At 46.9% G+C, this 19,427-nt stretch overlaps 1 pseudogene; it reads right to left on the bottom strand.

Annotated features, from left to right (window-relative positions):
* Nucleotides 1–16,776: 16,776 nt before the first annotated feature.
* On the bottom strand, nucleotides 16,777–17,015 carry LOC139235752 (U2 spliceosomal RNA; annotated as a pseudogene).
* Between the last annotated feature and the right edge of the window lie 2,412 nt (nucleotides 17,016–19,427).

Raw genomic sequence — 19,427 nt, 5'->3', positions numbered from 1 at the left:
ATAAAATTAAACAAAGAAACTGGGTCAAAACTTGGACCAAGTGGGAATGTTTGATCGATGTTTAAAGACAGTATGATAATATTGTATTGGACAGTAAAGTTCCTCCGGGCTCATGAATGAAATGGTGAACACTGTATAAAATGTAATGAGAGGAAATGAGTGAAGATATAAGAGGAAAACAGGAAAGTTACACCTCCAAATAGAAATGTTTCTTCATTCATTGTCCCTGGGAGAATTGTCATAAATCACCTGGGTACAATCTGGTGTTCATGTAAATTCTTGTTAAAGTCAGGGAAGTGCAGGAAATTGCTAAGATTTCTCTGTGAGATATTTTGTCATTGCCTACACTGAACAATAAGAAAACTGAATTTGATCATCTGGCCACTACCCGAGACATCGGGACCGTGCAGAGGGAGATGAGCAAAGATCTTCAGACACCCCACGATCTTTTGATAAGATCACCTCAAATGGCTTGGATCAGATGTCACATGTGGCATGATATTGGGATACCGCTACGTGTGTGTGTGTGAACGAGTCTCAGGCATGCTCAGTTATCGACAACAGCACAACATGAAATGGCTAATGTGGCTCAGGAGAGTGAGACAACTTTTTAAATCATCAAGGCCGTGACACATTCTCCATAGAGAAAGCGACTTTGAAATAATCAGGATAGAGTTAAACACACTGCTACCTGTCAGAGGCATTAGAATTAACAGGATGCTGATCAAATTAGGATTTCCTTACAGCTAGAATGGTCATCAGTTTCAAGGCCTCCACTAAGTACTGAACAAAGAAAGCTTGTAGAGAGGCTAAAAACAAAAAAAGTCAGCCTGTCTCTGTCTGGACAAGGTGACCATGGCTGTGTACAGATCAGCTACAAGCTGAAGGTGGAAGATAAGGAGGCCAGACCTCACAGGCTCCATAACAAAACATGGATCCAAGTGAGAGGCAATCTCCAGGAGGAAGCAGAGGACCTCAAAAGGGTTAGTTTTGGAATCCGTGATAAACCGAGGTATAGACCCTCAAAAGCATATTTTGGTGGTAATAGAGAAAGAACCCTAAAGCGTGCTCCTTGGGAAGATTGGGAGACCAGGAAGTCTCCCCTGAACCAGGTGGGTTGGGACACACCCTGACCCCAAACACTAAATTAATAGTGTTCACTTAAAGAGTTCGTATCACTCCAGGACAATAGGTAATTCAAGACCATTATAAAATACTTCAATACAAACTTAAAAGGTAATAACGGCAGGTTATTTTAAAGTAAGAAATGTCATATGTTGATCAGTAATGTTAACTATTGGTTTGCCAAGTACAAATGCTGATAGTGATCATCATATGTGGGACTTAAATAAAATGACATCCCACCTCACAAAAAGAACTCGACCTGTCCCATCCAGTAAAATAACCCACATTTAATGGACTAGAAGTAACTGAATCAGGAAATATATTACATAACAATGTGTGTTTTTAAATTGTTCATTGAAATCAAAAGTTTTAAACATGAGCTTGAATCTATCAACTAGATTATGTGAAGGGAGATATTCACAGTTAATAGATAAAATGGGAAGAGAATTAGTAAAGGATGTGTTAGTAAAGAATAGAAAACAGGAACCAAGGGATGAGGAAGATGGGGAACACAAGGAGAATCAGTTTAAATCACAAGGAAAGTGAGAGCTGACAGGATAGCTCAGAATAGGAGCCACAGCAAGGTTAGCAGGAGTAAACAGAATAGATATAGAAAGTGAATGGGAACACGATGTGTCTTACAGGTGGTATTGTGTGTAGCCTCTGTGACATTTATGATGAATGTGGTACAGAAGGGACTGGACAAGAGAGAGAGTAATCAAATCCCTTTGTGTATTCATGAAGAACAACTGAGAAAATGGTTTAGGGGAACCAAGTCATAGGCTTTGATGTGATGCAGCCAATAGGAATGGGGATTTTGACCCCCAGGGAAGGAGAAAGAAGTGAAGATATTAGACCAGTGGGATTGGTCTTGCCTTTGCTGAGGAAAAATGGAAATGAAACGAAACCTTGGCCGGTGTATAGGGTAGAATCGTTTGCAAGGGTGGAAGACTGAGTTAGGTCCGATCCATAAACAGTATGAGGAATATCCAAGATATCTGATTAAGAAGTGAGGAACTTGGATAGCACCAGATATGCAGTGTTGTACTCTGAAAGGGACAACATGGGTTTGTAGATGTTCCAGCTTGTGGGTTCACCCTCGACAAAGAATCTCCAGAATGCAGATTGAAATAAATAAATGGGGAGTAGGCCAAACTAATACCGTGTATGAAGGAAAAGGACAGTATTGTGTGACTACTACTGTCACGTATATGACTGTGGGTTCAACCCGATGCCCCAGACTGGAACATCAGTTTAGCTTGATTCCACCGAGGAACACATGTATCAGTGCTAAACGCTGGTTCTGGTACATCATCATAATGCAACTTATCTGCAGATGAGACTGTCTCTGGAGGAAGAAGCCATTCGAGTCATTCCACATATAGGACACTATATTCTCCCTGTTTATGGCTTTAAAGCTCATAATTCAGCGAATTAGGTCATCCCAGAAACACACAGTGCAAATCATATAGAGGAAGAGAGAGACAGAACAGGCAATCCCGAGACTTGTGAATCAGGAATGCTGGAAAGTAGCATCCAGTTAAATTGTTCCAGCTGGGATTGGTGATAGCAGGGATAATAGCTTCAGTGATTCTGGTCATTGCATTATGCTGTAAGGAAGTCAATAAGGGACATTGAAAATATAAGGAAAGGGAAGGACGCTGAGAGAAAACCAGGATTAGGAAAGACAAAGAAGGATATAAAACACTTTGTCAACAGGTAATGTAACCCATAAAAAAACCTGTGGGACAGGTTGACATGTGGACCCTGGTTAATTCAGCTTCTGAAAGGGGTTTATGTTTCATTCATTCGATAGAGGGAAAAATGTGGTTTTTATTATTAGGGAGAGAGAGACAGATTTCACTTAGCAACAGCTGGTGTTTTGCGACCAACCAAGTTACGATATTCATAACAGAATGGATTAGAAATATTGTTTGGATTAGGAAAGTCCAGTACTAGTGGTTCATGATCACCGTAGCCAGGCCGCAATGCTTCTAAATGTGTTGCTGATGTAAACTTGTGTCTCTGGATTATGCAGTAGCCAGAGACTACCATATTAGGCAAAGCCGGCTCCAGTTTGATAAGAAAACAGTCTATAAATGTAAGCTTTTTCCTTTGTTCGTTAGCGTGGAGATACCCGTGCTGGTTACACGTGCTCCATCTGTGACTATACTCCACTTGTAAATTGATTATAAACAGAAGACTGAATTCGTTACTACTCAAGTGAACAAACAGAAGTTTGTTTTAAATCAACACTTGGTTCTTTTTTTTAAGTTTGGAACTTGAAAACTTCCTTCGGAATTAAAAATCCGTTAAAACAGCAGAAATTATTCGTAAAGCTATCATTATTGACCTTGAATAAAACATAGCTTAGTTAATTTTAATAACTCCAATTTAATTCGGACCAATATTTCATTAACTAAACACAATACAGTGCAGAAAAAATAAAACAAAATGGCACTTGCTTACAGAACACAGTAAATTACATCATTGTTACCTTCAGGTGCTTTTAAAGAAAGTTAAACTTGCTATAGAGGGACTGCAATGAAGATTCACCAGACTGATTCCTGGGATGGGGGGATTGTCCTATGAGAGATTGAGCAGACTAGGCCTATATTCTCCAGTGTTTAGAAGAATGAGAGATGAGAGGCGACACCCACATCCCATGAACAAATTTTTAAAAAGAAATGAGGTGTTTAAATTTGATCAAGGACACCAGCCAAATTAATAGAGACACTCCCTGTCCTTCAGGACCTGTGTCCAGGGGAGAAGCTGATGGGTTTATCTGATCATCTTTGGGTTAAATGTTGTGCTCATCGAGCTGAGCAGCCCATGTCAGCATCAAATATACTCCAGTCGGGCACAGCACGGGTCAGATACAGAGTGAACCCATCGGTCGCTCCCCGACACAGATACTGAGGGACAGGGAGTGTCCGGGACACTGACATTTCTCGCTCAATAAGGTATAAATTGATCCTGTACCTCTCCCCAATTAATCCTGGGCTCCACACGGCTCGAATCCTGCTCCTGTTTCCCTTCCTGTAACAGCACTGAGCTCAACCCAGCCCATAATGAGCAGGGCTCAGTGAGGGTGGTTGCTCGGCACTGCAGTGATGTCATAACGCAGGGCCATTCAGCCCAGCTGGTCCTCTCCTTGTACCTTTAAAGGTGGAGAGCTGGGACATCCTGTCTCAACACACATCCCCCTGTTCATACTGAGAATCCCCGGGGAAGGCCCAAGGCCCAGAGTGTGGATCACAACCAAGGGGGAAAGAGGAGGAGAGAAGGGGAGGTAAATCAAGGAGTGAGGACTGAGGGCCATCAAGCTTCAGTTTTAGAGCCTGGAGACTTCAGGAGGGATCAGTAAATTCTGTAGTTTCAGGATCCAGGGAGAGAACAAGGAACAGATGGGGAGACTGGTGTGGATTCCAGCACAGTGAGGATGCAGTGGGAGGGGGATTGTGTTGGGCCGTGTATTAGGGGTGTAGGAGGGACAAGAGAGGAAAGGTCAGAATTACTGCAGCAGTGTCCATCAATAGTGAGAGAGAGAAGGTGGGGGTCAGAGTGGGCCCTGGGCAGGCCGGTAAACTGGTTGTTTCCTGTGACCCGCTTTCCTTCTGTCACAAATAGTCTCGTGTAGCCCAGTGACAGAAACAGCCCATTAAACACCACCAATGTCCTTTGGTCTGGTGAGGTCTCCCTTTGTGAAAATTCGGCTGTTGTTCAAGCTTCTCATTCTGACTCGCTCACAGTGAGACAGTATCCACTGTCCCTTTTATTCCATGGGCTTCATCTTTGCTGGTATTGGTAACACGCCCGGGATCACTAAACACAAAACCCAGTCTGTCAATCACTTTCAGCTGCTAGACTTAGCGTGTGCCCCACAGCATCTCTCTCACCTTCAATGTGTGAATAGAGCATCACGCCTGCAATGCTGGTTTAGGTTTATATCCAGGCAGAAAATCTATTTAATAAAAGCCTGTAGGCCGATGAGACACTGTTCAGGTGCCAATGTGCTGCTGGTTTGTCCGGAATTTTGCCTGTAATGGAAAATAACTGAACATTTCTCCCAGTGTAACCTTTGCTGTAATGAAATATGTATTTTAATAAGCCTCACGTCCTTGCTCATGTCTGCTGCAATTGTGTAGCAAGGGGATGTGTGAAGAGATGATGTTTGCATGGAGATGTGAAACAAGGAAATGGTATCTGTGTGTGGCAGTGACACAGCCTTGTGGTCACAGGCAGAACCATGCACCGATATCCTTGTGGTTATGGTTTGAGCAGGGTTCGTTCATGAATGCTCAAGCTAAGAGGTGCCAGGGATCAGGAGCAGCGGCAGTAAATAAAATCTAAATGTAAATTCTGATGTAGTTTATCTTCAATTATTCCTATTTTAATGGCTTTTGCTGAATGTGTCCCATGCCAAGTGCCAGGATATTGGATCAGTCCCAGCCTAGAAAATGAGTTTGACACCCTGAGGTCGACAATGTCAACCAGATTCCCCCATCCACCAACCTAACAACTTATTTACAAACTCAAGCTAGTTTGTAAGACATGACCATGTTTACCGGAATCCATGTTCAGTATCTGTAATGGCCCCTTCCCTTTCCCCATGATGGAAAACAGCATCTCTCTGGATCCCTTCAAGCACCTTCCCAGTGATGGAGGTCACGTTGATGGACCTTCAGTTTCCGAGCTCTGACTTGTGCACAATTTAAAAATGGGAACTACATGTGCTACCTTCCAATCTCAGGGAACAACCCATGAATCCACTGAGCTGTTGGCGATATGGGCAAGAGGCTGGCAGAGCACCCATCCCATCTCTTTTAGTACCCTTGGGTGGATATCATCCACACCTTACACTGTCAAGATTAACCCGCACGGGTTGCTGTCAATGAAGAGAGATGAGAAAGAACAACGTGCATTTGCCGCTCTCAGTATGACCCTGCAGGACTGTGTCCATGCTGAAGTTCTTCACCCATATGATCCTCCCCCTAGATTGTCCTCTCTGAGCTCCAGCCAGGTGATGCTAAACACTCGGGTGGGAAAGAGAAAAGCCTGCAGCAATGTGTTGAAAGCAACACGAATTTATTTGTCTATATCCCGAATATTAAACTCCAGTCCAGTTAAAGGAGTTTTCATCAGTGGAAACAAACCCCAATTGTCAGAATGAACATGGTTCAGTTGGGTTGTGATTAACAGCAGCAATAACAGCATAATCCAACCCCTACAGTCATTTGTGAACTCGCTGGTGCCTCAACAGGTGGGATGACTGAGTGAATCCCTTCCCACACTCAGAGCAGGTGAACGGCCTCTCCCCAGTGTGAATTCGCTGGTGCCTCAACAGATGGGATGACCGAGTGAATCCCTTCCCACACTCAGAGCAGGTGAATGGCCTCTCCCCAGTGTGAACTCGCTCGTGCCTCAACAGATGCGATGACTGAATGAATCCCTTCCCGCACTCATAGCAGGTGAACGGCCTCTCCCCGGTGTGAATTCGCTGGTGTGCCAGCAGGTTGGATAACTCATTGAATCCCTTCCCACACTCAGAGCAGCTGAACGGCCTCTCCCCAGTGTGAATTCGCTGGTGTGTCAGCAGGGTGGATGATAGAGTGAATCCCTTCCCACACACGGAACAGGTGAACGGCCTCTCCCCAGTGTGAATTCGCTGATGTATCAGCAGGTTGGATGACTGAGTGAATCCCTCCTGACACTCAGAGCAGGTGAACGGCCTCTCCCCACTGTGAACTCGCTGGTGTGTTTCCAGCTGGGACGGGTAGTTGAAACGTTTCCCACAGTCCCCACATTTACACAGTTTCTCCCCAGTGTGACTGCGCTTGTGTCTCTCCAGGTTGGATGATCGGCTGAAGCCTTGTCCACACACAGAGCACGTGTACACTTTCTCCCCGCTATGAACAGTGCTTTTTGTATCCATAGTTGCTGGATGATATTCCATTCCCGATGAATCCAGTGACTTCGTCAGATGTTAATGTGATGTTTGAGCCTCCGGTCGATAAATCCTCCCCTTTTAATACCCTGTAAAGTGAATTTCAGTCAATAAAAAGGGTGGATGAGAGAGAACCCACAAAAACACAAAGGCACTTTGAGAAATTGAGCTTAATGAACTTGGTAATTTCTGGCACCAGCACTACAAATAGTAACCATGAAAGCTGCAGTTTGTGGTAAAACCTAACTGGTTCATTAATGTCCTTCAGGAAAGGGAACCCGCCTCCATTGAGAGCCCCACATGGGGAATTGTTGGTCCCACTGGGCCCAGAAATACTGGGGGTGAAACCCAGCAGCTTCTCCTCCATCTCTACTCCAGCTCAAACAGAGGCAACAAACAGACCCACACAGGAGGCCAGGTATCCAAAGTGTCTTTCTAACATTTGCAGCATAGTTGAGAGGCGATTTATTCTAAATTGCCCTCGATTTGTAGACTTGAGATTCTAGATTTGGCTTTGTACCGGATTCAGGTCAGCGATTGGAGCATGGACAGGATCATCAGAATGGCCCAGGTACAGCAGGTGGTGCGGCAAGCAGCAGAGGAGTGGTGAGGTCGGGGTGGAGTAGCACCGGGAGATCGGGGCTGAGAGATTGTGGCCCACAAGAGGTGAGAGTTCGGGGCTGAGAGATTGGGGCCAAGGAGAGGGAAGAGTTCGGAATGGAGAGATTGGGGCCAAGGAGAGGTGAGTGTTCGGAATGGAGAGATTGGGGCCAAGGAGAGGTGAGTGTTCGGGGAGAAGAGATTGGGGCCAAGGAGAGATGAGAGTTCAGGGCGGAGAGATTGGGGCCCAGGAGAGGTGAGGGATCGGAGCGGTGAGATTGGGGCCCACAAGCAGCGAGCGTTCTGGGCGGTGAGATTGGGCCCCACGAGAGTCGAGAGTTCAGGGGGGGAAGAGATTGGGGCCCACGAAAGGCGAGAGTTCGGGGCGGAGAGATTGGGCCCCACAAGAGACAAGAGTTTGGGGCGGAGAGATTGGGGCCACAAGAGGCGCGAGTTCGGGGCCCGGGATAGGCAAGGGCCCAGGGACAGCATGGGCCAGACCACACTGCGATCTATGGACAGGAGGAGTATGTGCACCAGCTCTGCGCAGCAGAACTTGGTCTCCAGTCGTCTTGGTTAACCTTTGCCACTGGACCAAGACCTCACTCTGTCCAGCCCGTGTGGTGGCTGGTATGCAACGGACACACGCGTTAAAAGAATCCACGCACAGGCATCTCCCACCCTTCAATATGTAGTTCGGGACCTGGAATATCAGGTCTCATATTGAAACATCTGTGAACTCATCCCTTTTTGGTGTGGAAGTGGGTCATCCTCGATTCAAGGGATGCCGAATACTATACTGTTCAGGAGACCAGGGAGTGACTTCCGCATCCAGCACCCACCCTGATACGGAGCGGCTGGGAATTGCTGGTCATGCTGTATTTCATGGTGTGGGGGAGGCACTGCCCCTGGGGTTTGCTGGTGCCGGGCCCGGAGGCTTTGACACGCAGGCTGAGAGCCGCAATCTGTGTTGCCCGGGGCCTGAGAGCCACTCTCGGTGTTGACCGGGGCCTGAGAGCCGCACTCTATGATGCATGGGGCCTGTTGCATGAGGCCTGGGAGCCACACTCGGTGCTGCCCGGGACTGAGAGTCACACTCGGTGTTGCCTGGCGCCTGAGAGCCACACTTGGTGATGCTGATGCCATGCTCGCTCCAATCAGTCCCCGGGAGCCTCTCCGCAAAAAGGCATGCTCTCCAGGGACCAGGCCTACCCACGTTGCCCCCCTGCTGATGGAGATAATGCGTATTCTGCCAGGCGGAGCACACTGGGTAAGATCATCTGCCATTGTCATAGAGAGTACGGCACAGGAGGCCATGCAGCCCATCCTGTCTGTGCCGGCTCTTTGGTGGAGCTGTTCAATGAGTCTCACTCCTCTGCTCTTTACCCATTACTAGATATATTTTTCCCAGCAAGTATTTATCCAATTCCCTTTTAAAAGTTACAATTCAATCTGCTTCCACCACCCTTTCAGACCGTTCAATCTGGAATGGAACAATTTGCTGAGTAACAAATGATCCCACATCTCACCTCTCGTTATTTTTCCAATCATCGGAAGTCTGACTCCTCTGGTTACTTTCCCTCATGCCATTGGAAACGCTTTCTCCATATTTACTCGATCTAAATCGTTCATAATTTTGTACATCTCCATCAAATCTCCTTTTACCATTTCCTGCTCTCTGGAGAAAACTTCACCAGGCTCTCCACATCATGGAAGTCTCATCTCCCTGGCACGATTCCTTCTGCACCTTCTCTAAAAGCTTGCCATCATTACGAAAGTTTGGAGCCCAAACTTGAACACAATTCTCCAGCTGAGGCCTAACCAGTGTTTTATAAAAGTTTAGCAAATTAAACATCAAATGCTGATATTTTTCTGATGGGGTTTAAAGGGCGAGGTCCATCTAGTCAGTTGGATGTGTCAATGAGACTGTGAACCTAAAGAAGTGCATTTACAGTGGAGAGCCAGGGACATGCCGTGCAACCGGGCGCAAACAGTCCTGCACAGCCCACACATCACTTGTTTCCCATTTGGCATGAAAGTAATGTGTTAATTGCAACAATTCATTTGATTTGATTTCAAATAGTTTAGGATAGAGATTTAATCATGTTTCTATGATTTTTCCCCAACTCAGATTCAAGGCCTCAATTTTACTCTTCATCTGTGTAGTCACAGGATTCCAAACCCGAGACTGTACATTGGGATTCCAATCCTGGGACTGCACATGGGGATTCGAACCCTGGGAGTGTACTTGGGCATTCTAACACTGGGAGAGTACATGGGGATTCTAACCCTGGGACCATACATGGGGATTCTAGCACAGGCACTGTAAATGGGGATTCTAACCCTGGGACTGTACATGGGGATTTTATCCCTGGGCGAGTATGTGGGCATCCTAACCCTAGGAGAGTATATGGGGAATTTAACTCTGGGACTGTACATGGGGATTCTAACGCTGGCATTGTACATGGGGATTCTAACACTGGGAATGTAAATGGCGTCCAGGCATTCGGGCCCCCTTCAGAGATGACTGAGCCTCTACTTCCCCGCAGTGCTCCAGGTGTGGTCTAGCCAGGGCTTTGTGCAGCTGCAGAGGGATGGCAGCACCCATGGAACAGTATGAAGGCAGGTAGCTTAGTACTGACTTTCATTTTAAACTTTTAATCAACTTGTGAAAACTATTAAAACTTCAAGAGAAACTTTTAAACAACTTGGGGAAACTTTTGAAACCTCTGGAGAAAATTTTAAATAACTTGGAAAACCTTTTTTAAAACTCCGGGAGAAACTTTTAAAACTTCTGAAGAAACTTTTAAACAACGTGGAGGAACCTTTAAGAATAATTTTATTTTAAAAATGTTTTATTAAGCAATTGAATACTGTACCCCAATCTAAATAGAAAATAGTTTGGTGTGTTTTATTAGCATCATTTTCAGCCATTTGAAACCAGGTTACTCATGACGACGCCCAGCAAGCAGGTGTGCCTCCGACCCGGCAACCGTGACATCACCCGGCCCCTCCTGCGGCGGCCCTACATCCCTCCAGCGGCGGGTTTTCATCCCTCCAGCAGTGGGCCTACATGTCTCTCCTCATCGATGGCTGGACCTCCCCTTCCCCACTGGTGGCCTGGCTATGATCCTTTCACCCTCCTACTCCTTGCTGACCTCCCACTTGGAACTCCAGCGGACAACTGACTTCCTAATGCCTGCCCCCAACCAAGCCTCGGACCACTTACCAACAAGGGTGCTACTCAGCACGAGCTTGCAGCCAACATTTCGCCTTCGGCAATTAGGCTCATACAGAAGTGCCTGGTCTCCAGTCGTCTTGGATCCCTTGCCACTGGACCAAGACCTTGCTCAGCTAAGCCACCCCACGTTAAATGAACTCACACACAGGCATCTTCCACTCTGTTAACATGAAGTCCAGGACCTGAAACGACAGGAGTCCCATTGGACAACTCCAACAGCAACAGGCCAGAATGCCACACCACCATAATTGCCCGGGAACTTAGAAGCTTTGACATCGACATCGCCACCCTAAGCGATATCCGGCAGGCAGGGGAAGGCTAGCTCAAGGAACAAGATGGAGGTTACACCTTTTTCTGGAAAAGAAAAGAGAGGAAGAACTCCACCTTCATAAAGTCGGCTTCGCCATCAAAATGAGCTGGTCGACAGCCGCAAAGACACCCCCTGTGGGGTTAACGAACGCCTCTTGACTCTTCAACTCACCAAAACTTCTTCACCCAGAGAGTGGTGAACCTGTGGAATTCTCTAAGACAGAAGTAGTTGAGGCCAATTAACTAAATATATTCAAAAGGGAGTTAGATGAAGTCCTTACTACTCGGGGGATCAAGGCTTATGGCGAGAAAGCAGGAAGGGGGTACTGAAGTTTCATGTTCAGCCATGAACTCATTGAATGGCGGTGCAGGCTAGAAGGGCTGAATGGCCTGCTCCTGCACCTATTTTCTATTCCGGAACCAATGCTCAACAGTCATCGGTGCGTATGCCCCAACAGTCGATTCAATAGAGGAGACCAAAGAGGGTTTTTATTCCAACCTCGAAACATCCCTGTCCTGCGTCCCTGCAGGTGACAAACTGATCCTCTTAGGTGACTTCAACGCCAGGGTCGACAAAGACACAGTCCTCTGGGGAGGCGTGATTGGCAGTGAGGGGGTAGGGAAAGCCAACTCCAGTAGTACCCTAATCCTGACAAAATATCAAGAACATGAACTTCTCATCACCAACACCTTGTTCCACCAGAGGGACAAATACAAGGCATCGTGGCAACACCTTCGCTCCAAACACTGGCACCTGCTCGACTATGTTATCGTCCGAGCCAAGGATCGTGAGGGTGTGCGCATCACCCGCGCCATGACAGGAGCTGACGACTGCTGGACGGACGACCGCCTGGCTCATCATCGACTTTAACATAGCCCCAAAGCGGAGGGGACAGCAGAAGCATTGCCACAAGAAAGTCATATGCCGAGGCACTTAAAGACCCAGCTAAGAGAGCCCTATACAGCCAACGCTTCAAAGCTAACCTGTCGTGTCTTGATGACGCTGAGATGCTGAATGCCCACAGCGCTTGGTCTGCCCTCCAGTCCTCCATAACCAGTGCCTGTGAAGAGACACTTGGTCATTCAACCAGAACACACCAGGACTGGTTTGATGAGAATTATCAGGTGATCCAAGAATTAATGTTTTTGAGCCTAAAGCAACAACCCAACTCAGGAGCAGCAAATCAACATTACAGGCGGCTCAAAGCTGAGATCCAACAAAAAACCTGAGACCTAAAGAACAGATGGTGGATGGAGAAAGCACAGGAGATACAATAACTGGCCAACAGCCATGATGTGCGAGGATTCTTCATATCAGTCAAGGCCACCTATGGTTCAAACTCCCAAGGCACCACCCCACTGCTGGCCAAGAATGGGGAAACACTCATCAAGTACACCGAGGTTGTCGAGGCCCGCTGGAAGGAGCACTTCGAAGATCTCCTCAATCGAGATTCTGACTTTGACTCGAGTGTTCTCGACTCCATCCCACAGCATGCGATCCGCCACCACTTCAGTGAAACACCAACGTTGCACGAGGTAGGAAAAGTCATAAGGCAGCTCAAGAACAACAAGGCTAAGGGAGCGGATGGAATCCCTACTGAGGCGCTAATGCATGGTGGAGATTCGCTGTTGGCATGGATACATGACCTCATCTCGCTCATCTGGAGGGAGCAGAGCATGACGGGAGATCACAGAGATGCAGTGATCGTGACCATCTTTAAAAAAGGGGGGCAAGTCCAACTGCAGCATCTACAGAGGAATCTCCCTGCTAATCAGCCACTGGGAAAGTTATTGCCAGATTCCTCTTCAACCGTCTTCTCCCTGTGGCTGAGGAGCTCCTCCTGGAGTCACAGTGCCCCACGGGGCACATCGGATATGATCTTTGCAGCGCGACAGCTGCAGGAAAAATGCAGGGACCAGCGCCAACTGTGATACATGGGCTTTTTCAACCTTCCAAAGGGATTTGTCACTGTAAACCATGAGGCTCTAACGAGCATCCTCCTCCATTTCGGATGCCCTCAAAAATTTGTCAACATCCTTCGCCTGCTCCACGACGACATGCAGAGCATAATCCTTACCAACTGATCCATTACAGACCCAATCCACGTCCGGACCGGGGTCAAACAGGGCTGCGTCATCGCTCCCATCCTCTTCTCAATCTTCCTCACTGCCATGCTCGAACTCACATTCAACAAGTGGAACAAAACTACAGAACCAGCAGGAAGCTGTTTAATCTTCGCCGCCTCTGGTACAAAGTCCAAGATAACCCCAACCTCTGTTGTTGAGCTACAGTATGTGGACAACGCCTGCGTCTGTGCACATTCTAAGGCTGAATTCCAGGATATAGTTGATGTATTTACTGAGGAACACGAAAGCATGGGCCTTACGCTAAATATCCATAAGACAAAGATCATCCACCAGCCTGTACTCGACGCACAACACTGCCACCCAGTCATCAAGATCCATGGCATGGCCCTCGACAACATGGAGCATTTCCCATACCTCGGGAGCGTCTTATCAACAAAAGCCGACATTGATGAGGAGATTCAACACCACCTCCAGTGCGGCAGTGCAGCCTTCAGCCAGCGGAGGAAAAGAGTGCTCAAAGACCAGGCCCTCAAAGCTACCACCAAGCTCATGGTCTACAGGGCTGTAGTAATACCCACCATCCTGAATGGCTCAAGACATGGACCATGTACAGTAGACACCTCAAGTCGCTGGAGATATATCACCAACGATGTCTGCGCAAGATCCTACAAATCCCCTGGGACGACAGGCACACCAACATCAGCGTGTTCATCTAGGCTAACATCCCCAACATTGAAACACTGACCACACTCGATCAGCTCCGCTGGGCAGGCAAATTAGTTTGCATGCCAGACATGAGACTCCCAAAGCAAGTGCTCTATGCGGAGGTCTTTCATGGTAAATGAGCCCAAGGTGGGCAGCGGAAACGTTACAAGGACACCCACAAAGCCTCCCTGATTAAGTGCGACATCCCCACTGACACCGAGGAGTGCCTGGTCAAAGAGCGCCCTAAGTGGAGGAAGTGCTTCCGGGAGGGCGCTGAGCACCTCGAGTCTCAATGCAGAGAGCATGCAGAAATCAAGCGCAGGCAGCGGAAAGAGCGTGCGGCAAACCAGTCCCTCCCACCACTTCCCTCAACGACTATCTGTCCCACCTGTGACAGAATTTGTGGCTCTCGTATTCGACTGTACAGCCGCCAATAAACTCACTTCAGGAGTGGAAGCAAGTTTTCCTCGGTTCCGAGGGACTGCCTATGATAATGATGAGATGGGGATTCTAACCCTGGGACTGAACATGGGGATTCTAACCCAAGGCGTGAATATTTCTGGGCCTTCTCTATTACAATTGTGTAGGACTTAAACCACAAGGTCGGTACTAAGCATCGCCTTTAGGGGAGATGGTGAGAAATTCGAGGTGTGGAGAGTGAGAATAAAATATCATTGACACTCCTTTACCCACTGGGACCCGGTTGCAAACAGACACTGTCATCGCTCACTTTATTCCTGAACCAAGATGGCCGCGCATGCGCGGTGCGACTCACCGAATCAATATGGCGGAGCACTGAACTCGGCTTCCTGCACGAAGATGGCCGCCGTTAGCCTGGGCCTGTGACCGGAAGAAAGACCCAAAGCTGCAACCGCCTACATTCCGGTTTTTATTCCGGGCTGGCGGCGGGCACCGCTGGTTTATGAAGGCTCCCGCGCCACCCGCTGGTCCATTGCTCCCCTCCACCCGCTCAAATTGAGCGCTTCTGTGGAGGGCATGTTACCCATTTCTCCTTCACCACTACATTCGCCGCGAATGTTCCAAACCCAGCCAGGACACGCGCCTGCGCACTGAACTCCTGAAGTCTGGGTTCGGCATTTTCTTGCACGTGGTGCATACTGGGTAAATACGCCACCATTGCAATCCTGCCTTGGTGAATAGAACTGGATTTACTGGGATTGCTTTGGGTATTGAACCATATTCATTCTGGCAGTTATTGTTTGTTTCTGCTGATCTTAATAACCCCTATATCTGCCCTGGAGATTAATGTTCTGTATTAATGTCCTGTGATAGTTTGAACTGGTGCTCTCCTCTCTCTATCTTGCGACAGTTGGAGCTGGTGCTCTCCACTCTCTCGTCCTGTGACAGTTGGAGCTGGTGCTCTCCACTCTCTCTCCTGCGACAGTTGGTGTTGGTGCTCTCCACTCTCCCGTTGGTGTAGGAGGGAGTGCTTTAGTTTCCTGAACAATTGGTACTTCTTCTGGGGAAGGTGGGACCTGTACAATTCGGGACAGGATACACCTCAACAGCGACGGGACCAATGTTTTCGCGGGTGGTTTTGACAGTACAGTTGGGAGGGCATTAAACTAGCTTGGCAGGGGGATGGGAACCCAGGAGAGGTCTCTGAGCTAGTTAGAGTGGGTGAGAGCTCAGATGAACAGAACCGCAAGAAAGAATGCAAAAGCCAGGAGGCAACAAAGCAGAGTAGCACTGGTGGAAGTGTAAACCACAAGGTGATAAGAAGGGACAATATGTATGAATATAAAGGGGCTGCAGGAGGGGTAAAAACTAAAAATCATGATTTAAAAACTAGTATTAAGAATCTCCAGCAAAAAGCACGCAGCATTCGAAATAATGTAAATGAGTTGACGGCACAAATCATTACAAATGGGTATGATTTGGTGGCCATTACAGAAACGTGGTTACAGGGTGGCCAAGACTGGGAATTAAACATACGGGGGTATTTGACAATTCGGAAAGATAGACAAGAAGGGAAAGGAGGTGTGTTCGTTCTTTTAATAAAGGATGATATCAGGGCAGTTGTGAGAGACGATATTGGCTCGAATGAACAAAATGTTGAATCATTGTGAGTGGAGATTAGAGATAGTAAGGGGAAAAAGTCACTGATGGGCGTAGTTTATAGGCCCCCAAATAATAACTTCACGGTAGGGTTGACAATAATCAAGGGAATAATGGAGGCATGTGAAAAAAGACAGCAGTAATCATGGGGGATTTTAACCTACATATTGATTGGTCAAATCAAATCACACGGGGTAGCCTTGAGGAGGAATTCATAGAATGCATACGGGATTGTTTCTTAGAACAGTATGCTACAGAACCTACAAGGGGGCAAGCTATCTTAGATCTGGTCCTGTGCAATGAGACAGGAATAATAAACGATCTCCTCGTAAAAGATCCTCTAGGAATGAGTGATCACAGTATGGTTGAATTTGTAATACAGGTTGAGGGTGAGGAAATAGTGTCTCAAACGAGCGTACTATGCTTAAACAAAGGGGACTACAGTGGGACGAGGGCAGAGTTGGCTAAAGTAGACTGGGAACACAGACTAAACGGTGGCACAATTGAGGAACAGTGGAGGACTTTTAAGGAGCTGTTTCATAGTGCTCAACAAAAATATATATTTTTTTTTTTGAAATTCGTAGCCAATCGTTCCAATTCTTTGTCAAATCACAAACGCCAGAGGTCACCTTGCACACGCCAAGGATCACTCTGCGCCAATGCTCTTAGCCAAAAGGCCTAGAGCCACTGCACCGTTCCTGGAAGTACTGCAATACCAGGTTCGTGCCATGGAGGTGGATGGGTCAGGTCCCCCACACACCTCCGTGGAGGTGGATGGGTCAAGCCACCCCACCCACCTCCTGTTTCCAAAAAAGCAAGCATATACCTTCCTGATCCAGGGAGAACCACCCGGAGGTCATGGTGGCTACTCCCCTGTCAGGTCAGTTACGCATGATCTTAGCCAAAAGGCCGAGAAACAAAAATATATTCCAGTGAAAAAGCTGGTAAGAGATGGGATAACCAGCCATGGATAAACAAGGAAACAAAGGAGAGTATCAAATTAAAAACCAATGCGTATAAGGTGGCCAAGGTTAGTGGGAAAGTAGAAGATTGGGAAAATTTTAAACGACAGCAAAGAAAGCAATAGAGAAGGGAAAGATAGTTTACGAATGTAAACTTGTGCAAAACATAAAAACAGATCGTAAAAGCTTTTACAGATATATAAAATGGAAAAGAGTGACTAAAGTAAATGTTGGTCCCTTTAGAAGATGAGAAGGGGGATTTAATAATGCGAAATGTGGAAATGGCTGAGACCTTAAACAGTTATTTTGCTTCGGTCTTCACAGTGGAAGACACAAAAATCATGCCACAAATTGCTGGTCACGGGAATATGGGAAGGGAGGACCTTTCGATAATCACTTTGAATAGGGGAGTAGTGCTGGACAGGCTAATGGGTCTCAAGGGAGACAAGTCCCCTGGTGCTGATGAAATGCATCCCAGGGTATTAAAAGAGATGGTGGAAGTTATAGAAAATGCTTTCGTAAAATTCTACCACCATTCTCTGGACTCTGGGGAGGTGCCATCGGATTGGAACGCAGCTAATGTAACGCCTCTGTTTAAAAAAGGGGGCAGACAAAAAGCAGGTAACTATTCGCCGGTTAGTTTAACACCTGCAGTGGGGAAAATGTTTGAAGCTATCATTAAGGAAGAAATAGCGGGACATTTAGATAGGAATAGTGCAATCAAGCAGACGCAAGATGGATTCATGAAGGGGAAATGATGTGTAACTAATTTATTGGAAGTCTTTGAGGATATAAAGAGCATGATGGATAGAGGTATACCGATGGATGTGGTGTATGTAGATTTCCAAGAGGCATTCGATAAGGTGCCACACAAAAGGTTAATGCAGAAGATAAATGTATGCAGAGTCAGAGGAAATGTATTAGCGTGGATCGAGAATTGGCTGGCTAACTGAAAGCAGAGAGTCGGGATAAATGGGTCCTTTTCGGGTTGGAAATCGGTGGTTAGTGGTATGCCACAAGGATCAGTGCTGGGACCACAACTGTTTACAATATACATCGATGACCTGGAAGAAAGGACAGAGTGAAGTGTAACACAATTTACAGATGACACAAAGGTTAGTGGGAAAGCGGGTTGTGTGAGGACACAGAGAGGCTACAAAGAGATTTAGATAGGATAAGCGAATGGGCTAAGGTTTGGCAGATGGAATACAATGTCGGAAAATGTGAGTTCATCCAACTTGGGACAAAATAACAGTAAAAGGGAATATTATTTGAAAGGGGAGAAATTACATCATGCTGCAGTGCAGAGGGACCTGGGTGTCCTCGTGCATGAATCACAAAAAGTTAGTTTGCAGCTACAGCAGGTAATCAGGAAGGCGAATGGAATGTTGGGCTTCATTGCGAGAGGGATGGAGTACAAAAGCAGGGAGGTCCTCCTGCAACTGTGCAGGGTATTGGTGAGGCCGCACCTAGAGGACTGCGTGCAGTTTTGGTCACCTTTCTTAAGGAAGGATATATCTTTGGAAGGGGTACAGACACGATTCACTAGGCTGATTCCGGAGAAGAAGGGGTTACCTTATGATGCTAGATTGAGTAGACTGGGTCTTTACTCGTTGGAGTTCAGAAGGATGAGGGGTGATCTTATAAAAACATTTAAATTAATGAAGGGGATAGACAGGATAGAGGCAGAGAGGTTGTTTCCACTGGTCGGGGACACGAGAACTAGGGGGCACAGCCTCAAAATACGGGGGAGCCAATTTAAAACCGAGTTGAGAAGGAATTTGTTCTCCCAGAGGGTTGTGAATCTGTGAAATTCTCTGTCCAAGGAAGCAGTTGAGGCTAGCTCATTGAATATATTCAAATCACAGATAGATAGGTTTTTAGCCAGTCAGGGAATTAAGGGTTATGGGGAGGGGGCGCGTAAGTGGAGCTGAGTCCACGGCCAGATCAGCCGTGATTTTGTTGGGTGGCGGAACAGGCTCGAGGGGCTAGATGGCCCTCTCCTGTTCCTAATTCTTATGTTCTTCTGTTCTCATGTTCTTATTAATGTTGGGGAAGTACAGAACCAGGGGTCACAGTCTTAAGATAAGGGTAAGCCATTTAGGACCGAGATGAGGAGAAACGTCTTCACCCAGAGCGTGGTGAACCTGTGGAATTCTCTACCATAGAAATTTGTTGAGGCCAATTCACTAAATATCTTCAAAGAGGGGGTAGATGTAGTCCTTACTACTAGGGGGGTCAAGGGGTATGGTGAGAAAGCAGGAATTGGGAACTGAAGTTGCATGTTCAGCCATGTACTCATTGAATGGCGGTGCAGGCTCGAAGGTCCGAATGGCCTACTCCTGCACCTATATTCTATGTTTCTATGTTT

Source organism: Pristiophorus japonicus, chromosome 23, assembly GCF_044704955.1.
Source record: "Pristiophorus japonicus isolate sPriJap1 chromosome 23, sPriJap1.hap1, whole genome shotgun sequence".
In the NCBI taxonomy this organism is placed as follows: domain Eukaryota; kingdom Metazoa; phylum Chordata; class Chondrichthyes; family Pristiophoridae; genus Pristiophorus; species Pristiophorus japonicus.
This window is presented reverse-complemented; position numbering and strand designations above follow the sequence as displayed.